This window comes from Puma concolor, chromosome B2 (assembly GCF_028749965.1).
Source record: "Puma concolor isolate L17-30 chromosome B2, mPumCon1.1.hap2, whole genome shotgun sequence".
NCBI lineage: Eukaryota > Metazoa > Chordata > Mammalia > Carnivora > Felidae > Puma > Puma concolor.
This window is the reverse complement of record NC_141671.1, coordinates 151606447-151626941: the sequence shown is the minus strand read 5'-3', so window position 1 is coordinate 151626941 and position 20495 is coordinate 151606447. Positions and strand designations below refer to the sequence as shown.

Sequence of the window (20495 nt, the reverse complement as noted above, 5' to 3'; positions counted from 1 at the left end):
ATAAGTGCCGCGGCAGGAAGGGGCCAGAGCGCCGGGAAGGGGGGTGAAGGGGGCAACACTTCCCCATCAGGTGCTGCTGGCCAGCGCCCTCCCCTGCGAGCACCCGCAGACCCCAGGGTCGGTCAGGGTGGGTTGGGTTCGCCTGATCCTTGTGGGCACACTTGGGGCATGTGTTAGCAGTTCACCAGTCACCAGCACGTTGTTAGTAAGCTGAGGATTCTAATCACCCTCGTTGGATTCCGTGGTGCTAGTTGGGGGCTAACTTCTCCGCTCGAGTGCCGCTTATAATTACGTGTTTTCCGTTTCCGGTTGGAAAGAATTAAATTTAGGAAAGTGCAAAAGAGGATCTGACGTTCAACATCCAACATTCAGACACAGCCCTCGCGTGTGCACCGTGTCACAGCACCGTCGGCACATTGGCTTCAGGTCACGTTGAAATCGAGCGGCGGTTCCCTTTGCCAACCTCAAGGCCCCGTCACCTGCCGCCAGCTTGAACTTGGGGTGTGATCGTCCCCCGTGACCGTGGGGCCCCTTGACCTGAGGCTGTTGTTTCTGTCACAAGCGCCCTCTGTGCTTTATGGAATCTGCGGTGTCTGAGCCGTGCTGTTTCAGTCACCTGACCCAGGTACGCGGGAAACCTCAGCACGCGGAGCCGATGGCTTCCCGGTCTGGTCCAAATGGCAGAGCCTGGGGTTTTTCACAAATAACTGGGGTCATACCTGTGACCTAACAGTTGTGTTCAAGTAGTTCATTTGGGGATCCTTAAACCTAGTGGATTTCTTGCAGTTCCTGCTTGTAAGTTGATCTGCTTCAAGTTTTCACGTTGTAGCTTGAAGTGACTTACAGATTTAGAACTGTTTAAATATGGAACGGCACCGTGCAAAATATCAAGGAAAAGAGGAAACGTTCAAATCGTTGAAGACGTGAGTTTAGACAAGTTCAATGTGAATGACTCACTGCGGATGCTAAGCTTGTCATGCGTTTTATAAATATCTGCTAACTCTTGTGAATTTTATTTCTAATGTTAGGGTGCTTTCCCCTCCTCTCTGCTTAAAAAATAGCTCTTCATTTTTTTCTACAGTCTCCACTGTATTTGTGTGCGTCTGTTCACATTTCCAAACCTGTGTGTGTTTTTGCAAAACTTGTCCTGCAAACATACACATCGATGTGTCTGGGCTCCACACACCTGTTGTGTGAGGCTCAGAAACGTCTCCTGAGAACCACTGGCCGGAAGGAGATGGTAACTTCTAATGCCTTTGGATATTTTCTTGGTGGTGGATTCCATTGCCGGAATCAAACAGTTCTCCACCAGGACGTTCCTTTTGAAACTCCACGGGTGGGTGCCTCATGCGTTCTGTGTGAAAGTTTGGTATCTTTGCAGCAGATCTCATTGTATCCAATGACGCAGATATTTTTTTGTTTATTTATTTTTGAGAGAGAGAGAGGGAGACAGAGTGTGAGTTGGGGGGGGGAGGCTTGGGAGCAGAGAGAGAGGGAGACGCAGAATCCGAAGTGAGCTCCAGGCCCCGAGCTGTCAGCACAGAGCCCGACGCGGGGCTCGAACCCACAGACCGTGAGATCATGACGTGAGCCGAAGTCAGACGCTTAACCGACTAAGCTACCCAGGCACCCCCTGATTTTTTTTTTAACCCAAGGAAGTCACATATTCTTCACCTGTAAAATGGCACCAGTACCGGTAACTACTTCTAGGGCTTATAGGGACGATGGAATTAATTAGTGAAGCTTGAAAAACAAATATGCCAAGTTGTCATATTTGGAGCCCCTGTCTCCAAAGCACCATGAAAGACCTCGCACTTGCTGTGGGTGCTGGTCTCTAACCACGGGGGGGGGGGGGGTTCCCTGTGTCTAAGGGCTGTCTTAGAGTTCATACTGCTTTGCTCTTAAATGACCTCAGCATCTGGCCTCTCCTTGCTCCCTCCTCAGTCCTCCTCCAAAGCCAGGGTTCCCTCGCTCTGTGCCCCGCTGTCTTCTAGCAGGAAGTAATGCAAGGTATGTGCCTGCGGGGTTGAGCTAGGGAATTTGCTGGAAGGGTTTCTAAAATGTGGCTGGACTTCCTCCCAAAACAGTGGCTTTTAGGATTGTCGAGTTATAACTTTTCTTTCTGTCATTTTATTTATAATACATCGACTCTTGCGACGACTAAACATAAACTGGAAGTAACCTAAATATACATTAATGTGGGATTGGAATATTCAACAATAAAATAGACATTCAAACGTTAATTGATAAGGAAAAAAGTCCACGTATGAAATGCAAACAGTAAAGTATGAGACAGGGAGTTGGCAAAAGTTGTATTTTAATTAAAGGGGCGGGTGCCTTGGGGTCTCAGTCAGTTGAGCGTCCGATTTCGGCTCAGATCACGATCTCATGGTCCGTGAGTTCGAGCCCCGGGTCGGGCTCTGGGCTGACAGCCCAGAGCCTGGAGCCTGCTTCGGATTCTGTGTCTCCCTCTCTCTCTGCCCCTCCCCCGCTCATGCTCTGTCTCTCTCAAAAATAAATAAACATTGATTAAAAATAAGTGTTACGTATGCCTAAAATTCTAGGACATAAAAGACAATGTCAAAAGTGACCTCTCTATGAGTGATGGCTTTACAGACTATTTTACTTCGTACACTTTTCTGTATTTTGAAATGCTTTTTAGTGAGAAATAGTGGGTTTTTTCATAATCAGAAAAATGAGGTTATTTCTGTTCACGACAAAATTAACAACTATCGTATATCAAAGGAGATTCGAGGTTAATTTGGGGGTTCGTCCAACTAGGAATATACTGTATTTCTCGTGACTCTAATTGCCCTATGCCTGCCCCCCTCGCCCCCCCCCGACCTAAATTTTCCAAGAATAGAGGCACGTCTTTTTATCTCTAAGTCGAATCAGCTCTTACGGTGCGCATCAGCTCGCTGGGGCTAGAGGGGTGTTGTGATCGATGCCCTCAGGTAGCTCACCTCTAGCCAGGGCCAGTGGCCCCGAAAACTTAGCGGTAGAGCGGAAAGGGTAAGTACAGGGTGGCAGGAGACAGACACACTTGTGCGAAAGTACAGAGGAAGGATTGCCACTTCTAGGCGGGGGGGTAGGCCAGGACATTTCCAGGGCCGTGTGGTCTTCGGACAATATAATGAAAGGTGGGTGTATTCGCTTCCTTTGCCGTGTAACGCATTTTTCTGAAACTGAGCGGCGTAAAATGAGGCACACCTGTTCTCTCGAAGCTTCTGTGGGCCAGGAATCTGGATCCCAAGCTTCAGGGTCCCCACGGGCGCAGTGTAGGTGTTGGCCCTGTCGGGGCTCTCCAGAGACTCAGCTGGGGAAGGACCTACTTCCGGCTTCACTTGGCTGCGGGCCGTTAGACCACAGGCCCCTGTTCCTTCTCGCTGTTAGCTGGAGCCCGCCCTCCTTGCCTTGACATCCAAGCGTCCCCAACACAGCAGCTTGCTCTGTCAGAGCACCCAAGCAGAGGAGGCCGTCGATGGCTAGCGAGACGGAAGTCGGTCTCTTGTCACCTCATTGCAGAAGTGACACGCGATCATTGTTGCCATATCCTGTGGGTTTGAAGCAAGACACTAGGTCCAGCTCGCACTCACGGAGAGGGGTGGCGCAAGGGGACAGATGTCCGGAGGTGTGTTCGCTGAGGGCCACCTCGAGGGCTGCCTGCCGCACGGGGGGTTGCCGTGTAGACGTGGGGGTGGGGGCGGGGACCCAGGAGTAGCGGAGCAAAAGCAAGAAATGGGGAATCCTAATTTTAGAGATGTGACCCTCCTCCCAGTCTGTGCCAAGAAAGGACGTCCCTTTTTAGCACCTTGTTTTTCCTTCCTCAGGAGGTGTAAGGACAGATTTTTCTCTATTCTTTGCCCCGTTCTCCAGATGTCGGGGACCAATGCTGAGCTTCCGGTAATAGTTAAAGTCGTAGGAGCACAGCCTCTCTGCCCCGAGACGCTGCGGGGAGCTCTCCAGGCCCAGACACAGCATCTTCCAAGCTCACAACTGTGAGTGAGTCCTTTACGTCAGGACTCAGACCAGGGACCCGACGCAGGGGACGAGCCTGGCGTCAGCGTGTGTGGCTGGGACGAACCCCTCACTCAGTGTCTGTCTCTGCAACTTTAAAGGAGTCAACGTTTTCTATGTGAGAAAGCCCACTCCGCCTTTCAATGGATAATTTGCAGAGAGGAAGTCTGGAATTCTCTTGAATACCGGTGGTGCATGCGGCTTCTATGCAGGGTCCTCACTGCCTGCAGGATGCTGATTATAAGGTCTGAGGTCTGAGTCATCTCACAAGGCATCTGGAGACACGCACCGAGGAATCTAAGGGGGTAATTAAGCACTTTGCGGAGTAAAGAGCACACTGCAGGTACCTACCAATTATTACACCCGGCTGTGGCGGGCGGGGGTGAAGGGTCACGGTCGAGCGTGGTTTATTAGGTAATGAGAGGTTGACAGCTTTGAAGGTCTGTTTGTTCCTACATAATTATATACAAGGGCAGCCCGGCTTTGTAGATGAAGCACAGTGTGAACACTATTCAGCAAGTGAGAGGAAATGACCTGAAAATTTTGTATCTTCTAGGGATTTCTAGAACCTTCCTTCACATAAGTGGCAAGGAATGTCACACGTTTATGGGTATTCGTCCTTTCTCCCGTGTGAACACACGCAGGTCTGTGAGCCCTTCCCACTTCCAACCAAGCTGACCATCCACAGAAGGTGTGCAGGGATTGGAGGGCCGGTAGGGGGTGAACCCGGTAAGCCTCGGAGAAACAAGGCTGCTGGTTTTGTTAATTTTATCTTATTTTTTATTTTTTAAAACTTACATCCAAATTAGCATATAGTGCAACAATGATTTCAGGAGTAGGGTCCTTAGTGCCCTTCCCCCATTTAGCCCATCCCCCCTCCCACAACCCCTCCCGTAACCCTCAGTTTGTTCTCCAGATTTAAGAGTCAAGAATACGGAAGCTTCACGAATTTGCGCATCATCCTTGTGCAGGGACCATGCTAATCTCCTCTGTATCGTTCCAATTTTAGTATAGGTGCTGACAAAGAGAGCAGAACAAGGCTGCTGTTTGGACAGAATTAACAGTGGACAGTATTTTAGAGCTTTTGGGGTTTTGTGGATCTTGGAGTGGATTTTTTTGTGGTCAGGAGAAATTTCTGAGTGGTCTTGATCTCCCCCACCAACCTTGATGTTGGATAAATCTTGGATACATTTTGCTGGAGAAATGGAAAGAAATTCGGGGAAAAGAACAGGGAAAACATCACAGAGGCCAGCGGGGGGCAGACGTCACATTCTAACGTGCAAGCCACCCGGGGGTGGTGTGCAAGCAGCTCACAGGTACCATGTGCTCTTACCACGCGGGTCGATTTCACGGGACTCTAGAAAATCTCAACAGGGGCTTTGTAGTAGCATTCAGGAAACAGGACAGAATGACTCGGTGGACCGGTTGTGTTTTGGGACAAGGGACCTCAGCTCTGCCTTGGAAGATGCAAAGCACGAACGCCTTCTGCTCCGTGAGCCTCGAGAATTTTCCAAGGGAAGAACAGAGATGAGATCACACACGTAGATTCAATTCCCAAACTATTTGCCTGTGTTCGGTCTTCATTCAGAGATAGGCAGCTGGAAGGTGGAGGGTTCGGTGTCTCTTGATGAGTCTGACAGTTGGAGAGAGTTTTACCATGAACTTTACCATTTGGGAACCTGCATAACACATTGTTGTTGTTGTTGTTTTTAAGTTTATTTGTTTTTGAGAGAGACGGCGCAAGTACGGGAGGGGCAGAGAGAGGAAGAGAGAAAATCCCACGCAGGCTCCGTGCTGTCTGCACAGAGCCCGACGGGAGGGCTCGAACTCGCAAACCGTGAGATCATGACCTGAGCTGACGTCGGACACTTAGCTGACAGACCCCATGACGTGTTTTTAACAAAACCATCAGTACATTGTTCAGCCGGATCCAGCGTGTGCGTGTAAATCAGACATGTCTCTGCTTCTGTCCCCCTGAGCTTTCCGGAGCGCTCGGATGTAGCCTTAGCTCATCGACGGTGGCGTTTCATCAACTCTCTGACCTGTAGACATTCACAGCGTTTTGGTCCTATTGTTAGTTTGCTTTGCAAATCGTTGCCATACTCTGTGCGCCTGTGGCGCGTCCCTGGAAGCCGGGCTGCTGGAGAGGGAAGAACTATCATTTCCAGCTTCGCTTATGCCGCCAAAGCGTCTCCCAGGCGAATAAGTGACTTCTCAACGCTCTTTCAGGTTTGCTGGGAATTTAGTCCGAGGTTGTCTTACTGTGAGTCACGACTTGGAAAGTGGATCTGAAATAGCACAGGGACATAGGCGCAGAGCTTCGTAATGCATACGCTGAGACTCCCCTCCGTCTGTATAATGTTTTACCGGTTGCGGTAACAAGGGATGCGCACTTTCCAAATCGGTGGTATTTTATCGTTCTGCGCGTGGGAAGTCTGTTATGGGAAAGGTGAGTTTGCCTAATCCTTCGTGAGACAAATTTATAAAATATTTAACTGCCCCTGAAGGAGAAATTGCCTTAGAAATAAAACACGGCTCTGCTTAGGGCTGGCTCAGCATCCACGGACTCGGGTGTGCCGCAGCCTGGCGTGTGTGGTGACAGGTGCCGCATCGCGGGGACAGTAAACCTGCATATTGTTCTCGCGCTGCTGTCTGGCCCCCGTACCTGTGTGTGAACTCGTGAGGTCTCTTGATGCTCTTCTGGAATAATGGCTGAGTATTTTCCTTGGCACGTGAAAGAACCGATGCCTGGAACTTCCCGAGGACACGAGACCGCGAGCCGCTGCGCGTGAGCAGAGGGGTTACGCCCTCCTGAAGCGTAAGGGGTCAGTGCCGTCGCTCATGACCCGTGTTTCTTTCCAAGAGTCTGAGTATCTCTTTTCCACCCAAGCAGATGGTGCTTAGGGAGGAAACCTCGTGTTTGTAATCCTTCCCAGTCTAAACACTCCAGAAGGTCCACGCCTGCTAACAGGAAGCAGAAAACCAGAGGGCAAGAGGGGTCGCGTTCTGCCCAGGCCTGTTGTGAACCAGTAGCCACTCTCTGTCCTGCGTGGGCCGCTGTGGGCACCGCTCCCCCGTGCCTGCAGCGGTCACCCCGACACACTGAGGCCACTGGGGACTTCTGAACACAGGACCGCGGCTCCCGCGTTGGAGAAAGAGCGATCACCTCGGTTCCTGTCTCCCTCTGACCAGTGGATCTTTGCCCCGACAGCCTGCACCTGCTTGCGGCAGCCTCCGAGGATGGGGCCCTCCCCCTGTTTGGGGCCGACACCCCCTCTCGCGGCAGCTTCACCCCTGCCCTGACAGCATCCCCGGAACCCTTACCTTGTGCACTTCGCCCTCTCCCCTGAGTGCCGGTGCCCCCCACTCGGCCCACGGACTCACTCCGGTCCTCTCTCACAAGGAAACCCAGGAGCTTTCCTTTGGCCGCGGACTCCCCTCTGAGGCCTGCCCACCTCCCCTCTCCTAAGCGGCAAGGGTATGATATGAAGGACATACATCCATGCTGCAAGGTGACGTCAGAATTACGGTACGAGCAGACCCAGGGGCTGAGGGCAGGACGAGAACAGCCATGAGGCTGGTGCCCACAGCTCCTACCGTGGGGCCCCTGCGTCTTTTGGGAATGCGTGTGTCCTCACCTTGTCTACTCCTAAGTTCCCTAGATGTCAGTGCAAGAGAACACTCCAGGCATTTCCGTCTCCAAGCAGTACAGCGATCCAGGTGAGTCAAGCTGCTCTTGTTACTGGCTGGGTAGACCTCGCTCCCTGGGGTCCGTAAAGCGGGTTATCAGACGTTAGGAACAGTACAATCACCTCTGCCCTGCAGCCTGATGCCGCAGGTGTCCGCAGACTTTCCCTTCAACAAGCTGAGAACGTCACGGCCAAGTATCACTTGGTGTAGAATCCTCGAGGCCCGGACTGACACAGGGCGGTCTGGCTGGGCCAGGAGCGCTCGCTGACCCCTCTCCTGCCCCCAGACACATGAAAGCCCCATGGAGGAGGGTCCTGAACCCCCAGAGAGAGAGAGGTGACATTTGGGGGAATGTCTAGGGTACATTTTCTGCGGAGAAGAGAGCAGGCTTTCATATGCTGCTGACTTGTCTGGAACAATGTTTGAGGCGTGTTAGGTGACTGAGTTCAGGGTTATGTGTCCTGGAAGATCCCAGGGAAGCAGAACTTATCTAAAATGAGAGCCAGCTGACTCCCTACCACCGCTCCAGGGTACAGGATTGACCTGAGCAGTGAGGGCCCAGCCAAGGACGTGTACCTGGGATTCCTCGAGGCTTTGTTCTGGCCAACCACTGCCCCTGCCTTCAGGGTTCACGTCTAGCATCGTGTCTTCTGGAAGAGGCTCCTGAGGCCTCCCATTGTACCTGTCCCCTCTGCACTGAACAGTTTGGAGGCGTCCCCATGATCCACTGTTTCCCTGGACAGCAGTCCCCACAAAGGGGGCACTGTTCTTAATTCCTGGTGAATATTCAGTGCTCTGGAACATAGAATGGTGATGCTTGCTGAATGGCATCAGGATTGGGGGCTGCTTTTCAAGCTGTGACAGCTTCTAAGGCAAGGTGAAATGATTCCTGGCTCCCTGAGCCAGGGCTCATGGTGCTTTGTGGCCGTCTCGTCCGGCCAGGAGGCCAGCCCCTGGTGAGCTTGGTCCAGGAGGCCCGGTGACTGACCAGCTCTCTCTTGGGTGGCCGGTGGCCTCTGAACACTGGATCCCGTGGAACCGCTTTGGAGTGCACTCCTCTTTCTGAGAGCACCGTATCCCGATGGGGAGGACTACTCTTAAGAATGTTTTTTCCCATTTGGATATTTTAGAGGAGGTCATCAAACGGTAGAGGAATTTTGGAAAAATTCAACAAGGTATGAGGTTCCTAGCGTCTACTTTGATATGTTAATATTTTGGCTTTTTTTTTTTTTTGTCTTTCTTTTTTGTAGTAAAACCAAAAGAGAAAGAAAAAAAAATGAAATTCTGCAAAAAAAAGTATTTTGACGTTAGTATTTCTAGTCCTTTCCCGCCTCCACAGCCGTGGCTAATAAGACTTTGGTACAATGCCTTCCCCTCCACTTTTGTGCTTTTTGTTAAGAGTACGTGTGTATTAAAAAATAATATACAGAATAGCTTTGTGTAGCTTAAAATTTATGTAATGAAAAAACTGAAACCACGACGCCTGTCATTCTGCAGGTTGTGTGTTTCACCCCACGTTGTCGCTTAGATTTTCCTACGTCTGTGGTTCAGTCCTTTTCAGGGCCTCTCAGCGTTCCAGCCTGGGACTATTTCCTGTTTGTTTTCTTTTTTTTTTTTTTAATTTTTTTTTCAACGTTTATTTATTTTTGGGATAGAGAGAGACAGAGCATGAACGGGGGAGGGCAGAGAGAGAGGGAGACACAGAATGGGAAACAGGCTCCAGGCTCTGAGCCATCAGCCCAGAGCCTGACGCAGGGCTCGAACTCACGGACCGCGAGATCGTGACCTGGCTGAAGTCGGATGCTTAACTGACTGCGCCACCCAGGCGCCCCTGTTTTCGACACCCAACGTGTGGCTCCTCCCGTCCCTTCTCCCTCCCCGTGTGCCTAGAATGGGAATCTCGGAGTAACAGGGCATTTTCAACTTTACCAGGGGTTTCCGGCCTTCTGTCGTAAGGCTTCTTAGTAGAACTGTCTCCTGGGCCCAGAAACCACTATTGATTGATTGGTTCCCAGTAGATTTTAGAAACAGATAGTGTGTTTGTGTGGGATGCGCAGTGCCCGTCCGGATCTCCCCCCCACCCCCGCCCTGAGGCCATCCCCCTTCCCTCAGCAGGCAGGGGGCCCGTCCCAGCCATCACCCCACCCGGGAGCCAACCTGTGCTGGGTGGTGTGGCCGGAGGTGGGGGCAGGGAGCCCATCCACGAGAGCAGGTCAGAGGCGATGCTTAGCTCAGCTGGAGCCAGACAACTCAAGGTTGCTCTAACACCAGGGGTGGGAGAGTGGCTTGGCCAGCAGCAGCCCACTGGCTGGTGGACCCTTGGCCTCTGACTTAAATCCACAGCCCTGTGCTCCGTCTCTGGAATTGGGTAGGAAGGTCTGCACGGGAGAGTCAGGCAGGGAAGGGGAGGAAGGGGAGCAGGGTGGAGAGCAAAGGAAATTGGACAGATAGAACTATTTATGTATTTTTTTAGAGGGAGCATGAGCAGGGGAGAGACAGAGAGAGAGGGAGAGAGAGAGAATCCCAAGCAGGTTGCACGCTGTCAGCAAAGAACCCACTGTGGGGCTCGAACTCATGAAACCCTGAGATATTGACCTGAGCTGAAACTGAGAGTCACATACTCAACCGACTGAGCCACCCAGGTGCCCCGATGATGGAACTTTTTAAGTCAAGTTTCAAAAATGATTATTTCACGTCTGTATTAGTTTGCTGGGACTGCCGTAATAGAGTCCCCCCTGAGGGTGGCTTACGCGTCAGACATTAATTTGTCACGGTCCTGGGGGCGGGGGGGTCCAAGATCAGGTGTGGGTGAAATCCCAGCGTGGCCCCTTCAGAGGCCATGAACCTGCTCCAGGCTTCCCTGCTGGCTCACGTGGTTTGCTAGCTGCCCTCGGGGTTCCTTGGCCCGTGGCACCGACACTCCGATTTCCATCTTTGATGGCGTCCCCCCTGTGTGTGTGTGTCTGTGTCCACATCTCCCCTTTGCACAGGGGCACCAGTCACATGGGATGAAGATCCCCTCCCCCCCGATGACCTCATTCCAACTTGATCATCTGCAAAGGACCCTATTTCCAAAGAAGGTGACATTCTGAGATTATGGGGTGAGGACTTGGGCATCCTTGGTGGCGGGGGACACAAGCATTTTCTTCCTCTGGAAGCTGGCTTGGAAAACATCTGTGCGGTTCAGGACGCGAACGTTCTCTCCACTCTCTGCTGTGTGGTCTGATTCTCCTCCAACCGGATACGCTCAGGGATGCATTCCCCCTGGACTGCATTGATTGTGAGCAGCCTGTCTGGCTAGTCGGTCGAGAAGGAGGGATTAGAAAGTTCTAGTAACTTTTTTTTTTAATCTCCAGAAAAAACTTCTCTGTATTCTTTTTTTTTTTTTTTTTTTTTGTAGATTGTATTAGAAATGACATGGAAAACAATGGCGGGTGACTTTGCTGTCCCTCTCATGGTGTTAGAGTAAGCACGTCCCTCTAGGCCCTGCCTTTGGTTCCGCATCTCCTGGGCGGACAGCGGCCGAGTAAATAGCACACCGCGCTCAGGGCCAGCCGGCGGGAAGGCCCTGCAAGAGTCAGGAGAGGAGGACCCGTTAGGAGCACCATCCACACCAGGCACGCGAAGGGAGTCCGCGTTTCATCGGATTTTTTTCATTTTTCTTGCAGTATTCAGGTCTTTGTCTATGTGGTTATTAAAGGGCAGATCACGAAGCAAGTGCTACCAGGTAAACCAAACTAAGCTAACAAGGGGTGCAGAGAGAGTAGGTCCCTTCAAGTTTAAGAAATACCAAGGTCAGTGCTCTAGAATGATGGTTTCCAAGACCGTGGGGCAACCACAGACTTGTCTGTGATGGACCTCATCTCCAGGCTCGCGTTCCCGCTCTGGCTTCGTTAGTCGTGTAGAAGAAAGAACTGTAATCTGTAAACCCAGACAAGGCAATTTTGGAAATGAGGAAGGAACACGTGGTGTTGATCCTGCTGTAAAATCCACACAGTTTCCAGCTTCCTCTGGTTGGAGTCAGTTTGGACCATAGGGGGTTTCTAAACATTTTTTTGGTAAGTTAAAAAAATTTTTTTATTATTTTTTTCATGAGAGAGAGAGAGAACGCGTGCGTGCGGGAGGGCTCACACAAGCGGGAAAGGGGACGGAGGGAGAGAGAGAATCCCAAGCAGGGTCCATGCCCAGGGCAGAGCCCGATGTGGGGCTCGATCCCAGGACGCTGAGATCATGACCTGAGCTGAAATCAAAAGCCAGACACTCAACCAACTGAGCCACCCAGGCGCCCCCATGGGGGGTTTCTTTAAGACAACCTGGGAGCCCTTGCATTCAGGATCCCGAGCATTACCCACATCCTGTGGCATCACAGACTTGGATGAGTGACCAAGCTTGGGAATGGCGCCTGGAGCTGCCGGCCAGACCCTCCCTTCCTGACCCTCCCCTAACACTCGGCTTCGGAAGCCCATGTCTGGTCTCCTGTCTTCAGTTTTGTAGCTGCTGTTTTTCCAGGCTCTGACAATTCCTGACGTTTTTCCTGACAAACAGCTGTGGGGTCCCTCCACCACCCGCCCTGGAACCCAGAGTTGTCACAGGAGCAGCCCTGCCACCTGCATGTCCCAGCCTGCACGGCAGACGGTGGTGGGAGCCCCGACTTGCGGCCTCTGACGGTAGTAACGGTCATTCAGCAGGTTTTCGTCGTACAGACAATCTCCTGGTTGTCAAGTCCTTGGAAGCCTGCTCTCCCGAGACCCTGAGCTCCCACTGAAGACCAGATGACCCAGGGCACATCGCCCATGTCCCCAGCCAATACTTGGCTGCAAGAAAGTAATCAAAGGCTTGAGAGAGTAATAATTTTAAAAACCGTCACTCAAAGAACAAAGATAATTAAAATTCTTTTAATGAAAAGAAATCAGAGGAACTCAAGTTTTCTCAGTCAAAATGAGAACGTGTTCCGGGCGAGTCGTAGGATCAGTCTGGTCCTCTTCCACCTGCCGTGGCAAAAACGGGATGCCCGAGGGGTTTTCTCTTCACAACTGGCCAAATGCCTTGTGTGTTTGCTCACTGGCTTCATTTCTGTGAGTTAGCTTCCTGCCTCAGTGATTTCTCACAATTCTCCAATGTGTATTGCTTGGAAGCTATCTTAGTGGAAAGCGTGAGCCATGGCCAACACCAATAAAGGTTCAAGGACACTGTAGCACACGGGGAAGCCACCGGAATGGTGATGAGGAGGGTTCCTGGCCCCCGGTGTTGTAAAAAAAAATCATGGTTTGGAAACTGGAAGGCTTTGCTCTGCTGAATTGTTTGAGGTGCTGGCACAAAACACGATTAAGTGTGTCATGTGTGGGTCCAGAGGATCAAGCAGGAATAGACGTGGAGAAGGGGAGGGAAGGAAGGAAGCATGTCAGTTTCCAAGCAGGGTTTCAGCTCAACGGTTGGAGCCACCCGCTTCTAGTGCTGTCTTTGAACAACAGGTGGCCCAGTGGTACTCGGGAAGGCCCATCATAGGGGGGCTTTGTGCCTAAAAACTCTCTAGGGGCGCTTGGGTGTCTCAGTCGGTTAAGCGCCCAACTCTATCTCAGCTCAAATCATGATTTCTCGGTGCGTGGTTCAAGCCCCACATCTGGCTCTGCACCGACAGTGTGGAGCCTGCTTGGGAGTCTCTCTCTCTCTCTCTCTCTCTCTCTCTCTCTCTCTCTCTCTCTCTCTCTCTCCTCCCTCCCTCCCTCTCTCTCTCTCTCTCTCTCAAATAAATAAATAAACATTACAAAAAAAAAAAACTGTCTAGATGGCCTCTGTGTCCCTTCCAATCCTGAGATTTCCATGCAGACATGGCAGATTTTGCTCTTGTTAAAAATAATGAGAACTTCACTTGAAATGCCCTAAAACCCCGGTGGAAAATATACAGACTAACGTAGAGATCGCTTCCTTTAAAAATGCAATCTTTCGGCCTGATTCTATCACGTTCCCATTGGTTTCTTCACATCACTATCCTTGAGAGTTTTTGATGTGCAGTCAGTTTAGGTGTTTATGTTGCTGATTTCCTGTGCCGAATGTTTACCTTTGAACGGCTGATCTTTTTTATCCCCTCAGCTTTGTGGAGATGTAGTTGACACGTGATAATCATGTAAGTTTAAGGCATACAGCGTGCTGATTCGACACAACGATCACCACCATGGTATTAACTGCCGTCTCTATCCCATTACATAATTACCATTTTTCTGTGTGTGTGGTGAGAACACTTAAGATCTACTCGCTTAGCATCTTTCAAGTGTATAATACACTATTATTAACTATAATCACTACGCTGTACGTCTGACCCCCAGAACTTGTTCATGCACCAATTTACATTCCCACCAACAGTTCATGAGGGTTTCCTTTTCTTCACATCCTCACCTGCACTTGTGATCTCTTGTCTTTGAAAAAAATTTTTTTAATGTTTATTCATTTTTGAGAGCTAGAGAGAGACATAGCCTAAGCAGGGGGAGGGTCAGAGGGAGAGGGAGACACAGAATCCGAAGCGGGCTCCGGGCTCTGAGCTGTCGGCACAGAGCCCGACGCGGGGCTCGAACTCACCGCGAGATCGTGACCCGAGCCAAAGTCAGACGCTTAACCAATTGAATTACCCAGGCACCCCTGTGATCACTTGTTTTGACAGGTGGTATCTCAGTGTGGTTTGGATTTGCGTTTCCCTGGTGATGAGTGATGTTGAGCATCTTTTCATGTACCTCGTGGCCATCTGGATGCCTTCTTTGGAAGAATGTCTATTCAGTTCCTCTGCCCGTTTGTTAATTGGATTGTTTAGTTTTTGTTGTCGTTGGGTTGTAGGAGTTCCTTACACTTGGATAGTGTAGGATTCCATCGGCTGCCTTTCCATTGTGTGGATTGCTTCTTCCGCTGCGCGGAAACTTGAGCGTGATGTCGTCCCGCTTCCTAATTTGTGCTTTTGTTGCTTGTGGTTTCAGTGTCCTAGCCAAGAAATCGTCGCCAAGACCAAAGTCAAGGAGCTTTCCCGTTTTCTGTTAGGAGTTTTACGGTTTCACTGCTTCCGTTTATGTCTCTAATCCATTTCAAGTTATTTGATTATAGTGGGGTAAGATAGGGGTCTAATTTCACCCTTCTGCGTGTGGATCTCCAGTGTCCCCAGCACCACCTGTGGAAGAGACCTTCCTTCCCTTTGGGTTGTGTCTTGAAGGACTAATCTTGTCTGCGATTTACTTCTAATCTTGTTTAGCATGTTCAAAAAGTCGCTTACCTCTGATAGCAGGCAGACCTCGTGTTTATATTTCATCTGCCCCTCGGTAGGCTTCAGAAAGAAGAGTGATCTGTGGTGATGCTCCATCAGGTTAAATGTTTAGGGAATGAAGCATCCTGTAAAGTTAGTCCGGCTCAACCTGTGTCTTTGATGCCTGTGTTACAAATCTTAGCATCATTTTTCAGCTAGAGAGCTTTTCCTTTCGAATAGCAGTGCTTGTCTGTGTTTATAAACGTAGAGCCTGCACGAGAAGAGAGAAACCGTTGTCTTCGCTGTTACCTAACGTGGGTCCCACTCGTCCAGGATCTGGCAGTCTGACAGCCTGTCCATTCAGGGTCTTTGTCTTGTAGCGATGGGGCGGCTGCGTAGGGCAAAGTCAGTGGAAAACAACAGGGAAGCTGCCGGAAAGAGTCGTTCGGCCGGACTTTCATTTCCCGAGCCCTTGGCGGTTGAGTTGAGCCACCCCTGAATCTCACATCCATGGAGAGCGGGCCCGGATGATGGTTACGAGTCCTACTCTGGTCCTCTGACAGCACCTCTGGGACAGCGGCCGGAGAGGAGGCTCATCTCGAAGTATTTCAGAGACATTTGAGGCCGAATGAATGAGACCCACTCAAGGGACACGTGCCATCCGCCTTGTCTGCCGCCTGATCAGCCCGATTGTGTGTCCCGCCATGCCATGCACGTGCACACACATGCGCATCCACCGAGCAAGCGCTGGGGCCCCGCTTCTCACCCACGTCTCCGCCCCTGTGCCCGGAGGGGGTCTTCCTTCTCCCGTCCTGCCTTTCCTTCGTCCCTTCCCTCTGTGAGACCCTTTCCCCATTTAACTCTCCCTTCTGATGTAAGGTGCTTAGCCCTACAGGAGCAGGACTGTTGGGTTCTGTGGGTGAATAAAAGCTTGACACATAAATGGGCATTTATATAAAAGCAAACCCTGACGTCTCTGTGCGGACCCTTGAGTAGCCGGACAGACAAGTGCACGGTCCACCCCTCCAAGTTCGGTATGTTCGTAGTCCGTCTTCACTCAGAGCTGAGCTTCCGGACTTTGGAAACACACACTTTCGTGGAGGGTAGACTTCTCTCATCGGGCTCCACCTTCACTGTTAGACTGATTGCTGGCACATTTTAAAATGCTTTTTGTGTTTAAAACGTTTTTATGTTTAAAAGGTTTATGTGTTTTTCTTTCATTGACAGTCAGATGTAAAAGGCGGTTTAGCATCTTGTCAACATCTACGTCTTAAGAAAGCGAAAACAGGGGCGCCTGGGTGGTGCAGTTGGTTAAGCGTCCGACTTCAGCCAGGTCACGATCTCGCGGTCCGTGAGTTCGAGCCCCGCGTCAGGCTCTGGGCTGATGGCTCAGAGCCTGGAGCCTGGTTCTGATTCTGTGTCTCCCTCTCTCTCTGCCCCTCCCCGTTCATGCTCTGTCTCTCTCTGTCCCAAAAATAAATAAACGTTGAAAAAAAAAATTAAAAAAAAAAAAGAAAGCGAAAACAATTTTTGCTAAGTGCTGGGATATTGAAGCAAAACGTCCAGAATAGGCAAATCTATAGAAACAAAGTAAATTTGTGTCTTCCGCCATCGATCTTTAAAATTAAATGCAAGTTTGAATATTTTTCTTTCGAAGTAAAAGATTCTTTTTTAAGGATATACATAATTTTAATGTTATTTATTTATTTTGAGAGAGAGAGAGAGAGCAGGGGAGGGGCAGAGAGAGAAGGAGGGAGAGAGAATCCCAAGCAGGCTCCAAGCTGTCGGTGCAGAGCCCGAAGTGGGGCTCGATCTCACGGACTGTGAGATCGTGACTTGAGCCGAAACCAAGAGTCAGACACTGAACTGACTGAGCCCCCCAGGCGCCCCATGGATGTATAAGATTTCTTAAGTCATAGTTTGAATTCTGGGGTTATCTCGTCATTTTCAGTCATAAGTTTCAACAGAGGGTAATTGTTTATCTTAATATATTAGAAACAAAGAGTTAAAAATCAGTTCTAGAATTTGGGACATTACAGCACATGCAGATTTTTCAAGGGTAATGTTTTATAGAGAAAACATCATGTGGCCAAGCAGAGGAGAGGATTTAAATGTGGAGCCAAGGTCTACCTTCAAGGACAAGATTCTGAGACATTTAAATACAGGAGAAATCAGGTCTTGGAGTGATAGTAATCTTTGTTTTGCAAGCTTTATTTATTTTTAATATTTATTTTCTTAAGTGGGTTCCATGCCCAACGTGGGGCTTGAACTCATGACCCTGAGATCAAGGGTCAGGTGTTCTACCGATTGAGCCGGCCAGGTGCTCAAAAAGTGCTCCAAAGTTTTTTTCTTTAAGTGAGTTCAGCAAGCCAAGGGGTCCTTGGAAAAGCCAGGGGAAAAAGAAAACATAGAGTCTACTTAGATATAGAGCCAAAGGCAAATGACCCTTTTGTGACAGGAGAGGGTGTAAACGCCACCAGTGTTAAGCATGTAAAATAACATCAGGCACCGAAAAGGCAGAAGAGAAGGTGGGAGTCTGTGCCTATTTCCTCAACGCCCAGATCACTGAGCCCGTAGAGAGGATGCCAGTTTGATAAAATCAAGGGTACAGGTATTGAATTACTAGAAAAATGAAATACTGTAATTTAAGACACCAGAACCAAAATGACGCGGAGAAGTGAGCGAACAAGTTTATCTTTCGTGGTGTGTTATTAAGGGAGCCTGTGCAAAGTGGATGAGTCAAGGAATAGAAGTTTCCGTTTATCATAAAGCTCTCCATTAAACCAAGCTGCGGACGGCTCAACGCGATGAAAACACACAAAACGCAAAACTGAGAAATGGGGCCGAATGGCAAAAGGTAGGAAGCAAAGGAAACCAGGAAACCGGAAACATGGTAAGTATGGCACCAAAACTGAGCCCCAGCGGAGTTTTCACGTCGCAGAATACATGTGGCGAACACACGTGAAAAATAATTCTCAGGTTGAGTCAGAGCAAAACTACTCTTCCTGTACGTGGCCTGAGGGGCTCTCTGAAAATGGCTCCCTGTCCCCTGGACCCAGAAAACCCCACAAAGTCATGCAGATCAAGAGGTTCAGATCTTTTAAATTTTTTTTTTTAACCTTTATTTATTTTTGAGACAGAGAGAGACAGAGCATGAACGGGGGAGGGTCAGAGAGAGGGAGACAGAATCTGAAACAGACTCTAGGCTCTGAGCTGTCAGCACAGAGCCCGACGCGGGGCTCGAACCCACAGACTGTGAGATCCTGACCTGAGCTGAAGTCGGACGTTTAACCGACTGAGCCACCCAGGCGCCCCTGACTTTTTAAAAAAAAGATTCATTTATTTTTTTAATTTACATCCAAATTAACACATAGTACAACACTGATTGCAACAGTAGGTTCCTTAATGCCCCTTCCCCACTTAGCCCATCCCCCCTCCGGCAACCCTGTTTGTTCTCCATATTTCAGAGTCTCTTCTGTTTTGTCCCCCTCCCTGTTTTTATATTATTTTTGCCTCCCTTCCCTTGTGTTCATCCGTTCTGTGTCTTAAAGTCCTCATGTGAGTGAAGTCACAGGATATTTGTCTTTCTCTAATTTCGCTTAGCATAATACCCTCCAGTTCCATCCGTGTAGGTTGCCGAGTAATACTCCGTTGGATGTGTATACCACATCTTTATCCATTCATCTGTCGATGGACATTTGGGCTCTTTCCATACTTTTGGCTATGGTTGATAGTGCTTCGTGTTGAACTTGAGAACCTGAGTGAAACTGTCCAGGCCACCCGGGCTGTGCGTATAGGAATGGCCACCAAGTATGAGAAGCAGGTCACTCTGCAGAAGCAATGTGTGCCATTCTGTGGCTACAGTGGTAGAGCTGGCCACACAGAGGGGATGGGAGCAGGGTTGGTGGCCAAAAAGAGTCCTGATTTTTTACTGCACGTGCTTCAAAAATGCACGGAGTGTTGCTGAGCTTAAGGGGTTAGACACAGACTCTTGGTCATTGAGCACATCCAGGTGAGCAAAACCCCCAAGATGTGGTGCAGAACTTACAGGGCTCATGGTCGGACTCATCCATGCGTGAGTTGCCCTGCCACATGGAGACGCTCCCAGGGCAGATTGTTCCGGAACCAGGAGAGGAGGTTGCACAGAAGAAAGAGATATCCCAGAAGGAACTGAAGAAACGAAAACGTACGATCTGGGAGTAAATTCTGCATAAAATGAAGGCAAATAAAAGTAAATAAAAAACAAAATAAAGCAGAAAAAAACCCAAAACCAAAAAAAATAAGTAAAACCTACCTATTTATATGAAAAATTGCACCGTATCTGTGAAAGGTTGACTATGAAGTCTGGACTAAAAGGATTTCAAAAAAGGAAGCAGCTTGCAGTATGAAAACAAACCGGGCGAAATTCAAGAAGCAAGCACTAAACATGTTCACTGTGACCGTGACAGAGCGCTTTGGAGAGAAGCCGTCCCGTCCCGGGGCCATACTCCAAACAGCAGCACGTAAGCTCGCGAAACAAAGCAGCAGACGACGCAGGAGAAGAGCCACAAAGCAAGGAAATCTTGCCTCGCCCCAGGTGGGTTTTGACGACTGTGACACTGTCCCCGCCGGAGTCAGAGCCGCGTGCACTGCCTGTGCCCGGGCCCAGGGCGCGTCTGGACTCAAGTCCCAGCAGGACGGTGGGGAGAACATCGGGGCCGTACGTCTCGAGTGTTGCACCGTGGTCGGAGAATAGGGTCTGAACGGATTCTACTTTTAGGAAGTGACGGAGTTCTTCTTGGGAGAAAAAGAACACATGTTTGTGACATGCTTTATGGATACCGGAAAGGGAGGTCTATTTTCAGGGAGTGGGTCACTCTCTCTCTCTCTCTCTCTTCATGTGCAGAGCACACGCGTGTATATGCATGAGGAATGCACGTATGTGCCCACGGGGTGCCTCATTTGGGCCTCAAGACTCAGTGCTTTAGTTTTTCAGAACAATGTGCAGATCCCGCTTTGAGCCAGGCTCAGAGCTCCTGGGCCGTAGAATCAGCCTCAACCCGGGAGGCTTGGCCGAGGCCCGTCAGCCCTAACTCACCTCTGCCCTAACGCACCTCTGGTTTTTCTTACAACTTTATCTGGACCCTACTCAGTCCCCTTTATACTGGTCACCTTTGGGGCACCTGGGTGGCTCGGTCGGTCAAGCGTCCGACTTCGGCTCAGGTCATGATCTCGCGGTCTGTGAGTTCGAGCCCCGCGTCGGGCTCTGTGCTGACAGCTCGGAGCCTGGAACCTCCTTCGGATTCTGTGTCTCCCTCGCTCTCTGCCCTTCCCCCACTCACACTCTGTCTCTCTCTCTCCTTCAAAAATAAATAAACATTAAAAAAAATTTATAGTGGTCACCTTTACAGAGCACTTCTGCCATATCCCCCTGGAGATACAGGCCCCAAACCTTGCAGTCAGCTTAGAGGCGTTCCAGGGGACGCCTGATTCGTGCTGGCGTCACGGAGAGCCGTGAGGAGTCACGTGGGCCCACAGGGGTGGAGGGTGCTCAAAAGAGAATAGCTGGAATTATTCCGGGACGGTA

At 50.0% G+C, this 20495-nt stretch overlaps 1 protein-coding gene and 1 non-coding gene across 4 annotated transcripts in view; one reads left to right on the top strand and one right to left on the bottom strand.

The window, feature by feature from the left end:
- RPS6KA2 (ribosomal protein S6 kinase A2) overlaps positions 1–20495 on the top strand; it is a 355983-nt gene that overhangs the window by 78148 nt on the left and 257340 nt on the right. The window lies entirely within an intron of this gene.
- LOC112849283 (U6 spliceosomal RNA) lies at positions 4945–5050 on the bottom strand. The gene has a single exon (XR_015251773.1). It is a non-coding gene; the product is annotated as a U6 spliceosomal RNA (small nuclear RNA).